We start from the raw sequence: 6,296 nt of genomic DNA, 5'->3' as shown, positions 1-6,296 counted from the left end.
GACACAGACCACAGCCATGGAAGGAGTCTTTCCATCATTGCAATAATTCCACCTCCCGTCACAACAGTAGCTAGGTCAATGGAAGCATTCTTCTGTTGACCTAGCTGCATCTCCACTCGGGGTTTAGGTCTGCCTAGCCTTGGAGCTCAGCGGTGGGGTTTTCTGACACCCCTGAGCACCGTACCTATGCAAACCTAAGTTTTAAGTGTAGACCAGGCCTAACTCACATCCGTGAGCAAGTACTCATGTGTGTGGCCCCATTGACTTCAGCAGGGGAAGCCTAGTTTAGCAGGAAGGCAGTTTGACTGAGTGGATAGCGCACGACAGCAACCTAGGAGTTTTGGTCTGTTCCTAGCTCTGCCACTGGGTGACCTTGGACAAGCCACTTCCCCTCACTGTGTCTTGGTTTCCCCATCTGTAAAACAGGGATAAAGACCTTCTTCGTAAAGCTCTACTGATGAAAACTGTTTATAAGGGTTATTTCTATTCTTTAAGGCACTGGACTTGGATGCAGGAGATCTGGGTTGCTGATTTAACACAAGCCAGGAATCTGACCGTATGTGCTAATTTCCCAACACTGAGGAAAATTATTAGCAAATTGATTGGGAGGAAAAAAAATGACAGAAAAATGTGAATGAAAATTGGGAGTTGTTTAAAAACAGTACTGTATATTAGGTGGCTGAAAAGCCACAATTCTATTATCAAGGAAGAGGACAACTTGCAGTTAAAGTCCATCCTGGTTAAGAGGGGAAGCGTAGGCTGCAATTGGAAATAACAGAGGGAAAAACTGGGAAACGGACAGAAATCAGTATAAATTAGAAGTTATGAAGTGTAGAAAATTAAAAAGGGAAGCTGAAGACCTCAAGGGAATAGCGATATCTGACAGGGCTAAAGAGAATGAGTTTTCAAAATATATCTGGAACAAAATAAATCCTAGCAATGGAATAGAATCCTTACTAGAGGGAGATAGTAAAATTGATAATAATGATGCAGAAAAGGCAGAAGTGTTCAATAAATATTTCTGTTCCTGTATTTGGAAAGAAGAAGGATGATGTTCTCATATCACATAAGGATGATGAAATACCTTCCAGTCCACTGGTAGCTAAGGAGAGTGTTGAACATTGTCCACTAGGGATAAATATTTTTAGATCAGCAAGCTCATAAAATTTGTGCCGTGGGTCCTAAAAGAGCTGGCTGAGGAGATCTCTGGCCCACTGATGCTAATTTTTAATAAAGCACGGAACATTGGAAAAATTCCTCAGGCTTGGAAGAGCGCTACTGTTGTGTCAATCTTCAAAAAGGGCAAGTGAGGTGACCCATGAAATTTTAGACCTGTTCGCCTCACAGCAATCCCAGGCAAAATAATGGAAAAGATGAGATGGAATTCAATCTATAAAGAACTGTAGAATGGGAATATAATTGGTGCCAGTCATCATAGTTTTAGGGAAGATAAGTCTTGTCATACAAAACTGATTTCATTCTTTGATGAGATTACAAGTTTGGTTGACTTCTGTAGGGTGGTTGACTTAGTACCAACAACATTCTGACTGATAAATTAGCAGTATACAGTATCAGTCGAGCACATGTTAAATGGATTAAGAACTTGCTATCTGACAGATCCCAGAAAGTAATCAATCAGCATGGAATGGGTGTTTCTAGTGAGGTCTCGCAGGGATCTATACTAGGCTGGTCAATATTTTTATCAGTGACCTGGAAGTAAATATAAAATCACTGAAAAAGAAAAATGTTCAGATGATACAAAGATTGGGGGTAGACTAATGATGCTAAATAATGATGAAGACGGGGCAGTCATACGGCGCAATCTGGATTGCTTGCTGCACTGAGCCCAGTCAAACAAAATACATTTTAATACAGCCAAATGCAAGATCATACATCTAGGTACAAAGAACGTAGGCCATCCCTACAGAATGAGGGAGGGTATCCTGGGAAGCAGCAATTCTGAAAGGGACTTAGGGGTCATGGTGGACAAGCAACTCAAAATGAACTCCCAGTGTGGTGTTGTGCCAAAAGGACCAGTGTGATCCTGGGATGTATAAACAGAGGAGAAAGGAATACAGACCGGGAGACGATTTTACCTCTGTATAAGGCGTTGGTAAGACTGACACTAGACTATTGCATCCAGTTCTAGTATCCACATTTTAGAAAGATATTAAAAATTGGAGAGGGTGCAGCAAAGAGCCTAGGGTGACCAGACGTCCCGATAAAATCGGGACTGTCCCAATATCGAGCAGTTTGTCCTGCGTCCTGACTGAAGTATGGTCGAGATGCCATTTGTCCCAATATTTTCTTTTAGGCGCTTTCTTTATTCCCCCCTTGTTGCTTAGGTGGAAGTGACTGGCAGGGGGAGTGCCTTTTCAATTGTCACACTCACCCGGCATGTCCGGGTCTTTGGTGGCACTTTAGCGGCGGGTGCCTCTGTCGCCGACGGTCTTCGGCCGCATTTTGGTGGCATTTTGACAGTGGGTACTTCCTTCTTTGGCACAGCAAGGTTTATTACCTGCCGTCAAAATGCCGCTGAAGACTGTCAGCGACTGAAGGACCCTCCGCCGAAGTGCCATTGAAGACTCGGACGTGTGAGTGTAACAATTGAAAAGGCGACAGTCCTGATACTTTGGAATTCTCATCTGGTCACCCTAAAAGAACCACACACACAAAAATTGAGGGCTGGAGAAAATACCCTATATTAAGAGACTTAAGAAGCTCAATTGGCTTAGCTTTTCCACAAGAACATTGAGAGGTGACTTGACTACGGTGTATAAGTATCTTCGTGTAGAGAAAACACTGGGTACCAAAGGGCTTTTCAATTTAGTGGAGAAAGACAATGTCTAGAAGTTAAAGCCAGACATGTAAATTAGAAATAAAGCACACACATTTTTAACAGTGATGGTGTTTAAAAACTGGAAGAAACTACCCAGGGAAATGGTGGATTCTCTATCTCTTGATGGCTTCAGAACAAGATTGGATGCCTTTCTAGACAATATGGTTCTGTCACACATAAGTTATAAAGCTCAGGGCAAGGGCTACTGAGTGCAATTCTCTGGGCTGGGTTATTCTGGAGGTCAGACTAGATGATCTAATGTTCCCTTCTGACCCTAAAATCTATTAATCTGTGTTTTAGAATTGAGTGACTGATTATATATAATTCATCTATAAAATAATTCTGTCATGTCGCTTCTAAGGTGTCTAATTTCAACTTGCATATGGAGTCATGATTGCTGTGGAATTATTTTGGTTGTGTTGCATTCAGACCCCTCTTTTTCTTTTCCCTGTAATTCTTCACTGACATAACTTTTTAAAACAGTAATTAAAAGCCTTCTACTTTGTCTATTTGTGTTTCAAATATTTCTCCCCAGCATGCTGACATATGTGTGTATTTATCCTCATCACTTGAAAGGCAGATGGACCTATGTAATTCAGCTGGTTTTATTTGATCAATTGTGTTAATTAAATATGAGCAGGATTCCATTTTTCCTTCAGGCACATGATCATGGTGTAGAGAAATAAAATGTTTTTATTATTAACTACCGTCAATCCGAAATAAATACAGTCATTAAAAGAAAATTATAACGTTACTATACAGACGCCCCCCCGACTTACGCAATCATTCCGTTCCAGAAAGCCTTGCATAACTCGAATTTTGCGTAAGTTGGAAACATATCTCCGTACGTTATGCAAAAATTTCTGCAACTTGAAAATCCTATTTCTGGCTTATGGAACTTTTTCCGTAAGTGTGAATTTGCGTAAGTCAGGTCTTGTGTAACCCGGGGAGTGTCTGTATAGAGCATCAGAATCTCTGCAATGAACAGAGTGTGATCTAGTGATCAGAATAAACGAACAAAAATCAAGCTTCCTGGTTACTATCACCAACTTTACTGCTTATTAGCTGTTTGATTACAGAATATTCAGACACTAAAATAGTCTTATATTGCTTTTATTATTATTATCAGCATTACCATAGGCCCCAATCACATATCATGGACTTATTTTGCTAGGTACTGTACAAAGACAAACCAAAAAGACAGTATCTTGAGCTCCACTATTCAATTTAATCCCATTGACTATCACGTCAGAGTGACCTGCTTTCCCCATTGATAACCTTCATAAATTCATACACTTGTTTACCCTTCCCCATAAAGACAATTACACAACACATTTAAACATAGTTCCAAAGACTAGATAATAAAGACATTCAAACTAAACCAGCTTTAAGCTCTTTATGAGACGGCATAGAGTCATATGCAAATTAAACCTGACAGCAGATAGGCCTCGCCCTCAGTTTTCCATTTCCACCTATTAAAGGAGCCAGAGTGTTAATATGCAAATTACAGCTGCAGCAGGTAGGATGCACCCTCAGTTTTCTTCTTTTACCTATAGAGGGAACCAAGGAGCTTCTGTTCCCAGCAAGCCTCCTCATAGCCAGAAGGAAATAACTTTCAGTGTGCCTGCTTATTCCTAAGCAACAGACACAATGGCAACATTGAGCAAGTCACCTGTGCCAACAGTTTTAAAATATCACATGCCAAAACACACAACAAACACATGCAAGCTGGAACTGGGAATTTGCATGAAAAGCCCAAGTTGCCTATATAATCTGGGTGCCTGCAAAAAGACACACACACTTCAACATATTCAGGGTCAGATCCTCAGCTGGTGGTATAGCTCCATTTAAGCCAACAGAGATGTGGTGGTTTACCATAGCTGAGGATCTGTCCCTGACTATTTACAGTGTGAGCCTTCACACCTTCACACCTGTGCCTCAGTTTACCTGTTTGCAAAATGGTGAGGGTGCATTATCAATGTAGGGTTTAACCTTGAAGTCCCTTTACGCAAGCCACATTTCTTCTGAAGCCGGGAGAGCTCTGCCTGGGTGAGGAAAACAAGAGAGGGCCCAAGTGATTAGTTTTCATGGAGAGGGTTTAGAAAATACACCTAGTGTCAAGGCACTTGTGCAAAAACTGAATGGGAGAATGTCAGAGCTGACATCCAGGGTGGTAGCTGGTCTATGTTGGTAACAGATATGGGGTAGCACAATTTAAATCCGGAGAGGCCAGAAGAAGGATGAGGTTGGTTCAGGAAAATCAGCTAATAAGATGGTGTAAGATGAAGTATGGGGGGGCTCTTCCTCTGCCCATCCCCAGCCTTGTCCTCAAGAACAGTGTGGATGAACTACTGATGGGGTCACACTCCACAGAGCCCCTCTGGGTGAGCCCTCTCCAACCCATGCAGTAGAATTGGGAATAGCCAGTTCTACAGAGGTGGAGACGCTGGGGGCAAGAAAGATTTGCCCTAGGGAGCAAACCATTATTGTTTGTTTTCCATCATTACCTTGCCCTGCCTAATGATAGTGGGACAAATTACTCCCCTGTGCTACCCCAGCATTGCGGGCCAATCCATGAGTCATTTATGGTTCCCTGATTCTCTAAGATGATATGCCCCGATCCTGTCTTTCCCAGGTACCTGTATGGCCTTCAAAACTAAGCACTTTGCAATCTAAAATGGGTTTTTTCCTCACAACACCCTGTGAGGGAGGGCAGTGCTGTTATCCCCCCGGTACAGATGGGGAAGACAGGTAAATGAATTGTGAACTCAACCCAATTATCAATTTTGGCAACCTTCCAGGAATGCTACCAAGGTCATCCATTTTACTGAAGTTTTGGAGAGAGCTGAGGGGTGCACTCCTGGAACAATGAGGTGGTGGAAAGTGGTTGGTTGGCCATGTTCCAGGCAGATTGATTGTTTAATGATGCTGGGGTTATGTTGCTAAGTTATAGCTCCTAGGCCAGGAGTGGGCAAACTTTTTAGCCCAAGGGCCATATCGAGTTTGTGAAACTGTATGGAGGGCCAGGTAGGAAAGGCTGTGCCCCCCCAAACAGCCTGACCTCCGCCCCCTATCTGCTCCCTCCCACTTCCCGCCCCCTGACTGCCCCCCTCAGAACCCCCGACCCATCCAACCCACACTGCTCCTTGTCCCCCGATCGCCCCTTCTGGGACCCGCACCCCTAACCACCCCCCAGGACCCCATCCCCTATCCAACCCCACCTGCTCCCTGTCCCCTGACTGCCCCGACCCCTATCCATACACACCCCCAGACAGGCCCCCCCACCCAGGACCCCATCTCCTATCCAACCCCCATGCTTCCTGTCCCCTGACTGCCCCGACCCCTATCCATACACACCCCCAGACAGGCCCTCCACCCAGGACCCCATCCCCTATCCAACCCCACCTGTTCCCTGTCCCCTGACTGCCCCGACCCCTATCCACACACACCCCCAGAC

Source organism: Chelonoidis abingdonii, chromosome 2, assembly GCF_003597395.2.
Source record: "Chelonoidis abingdonii isolate Lonesome George chromosome 2, CheloAbing_2.0, whole genome shotgun sequence".
NCBI lineage: Eukaryota > Metazoa > Chordata > Testudines > Testudinidae > Chelonoidis > Chelonoidis abingdonii.
The sequence above is the reverse complement of the archived record's forward strand: the minus strand, read 5'-3'. Positions refer to the sequence as shown.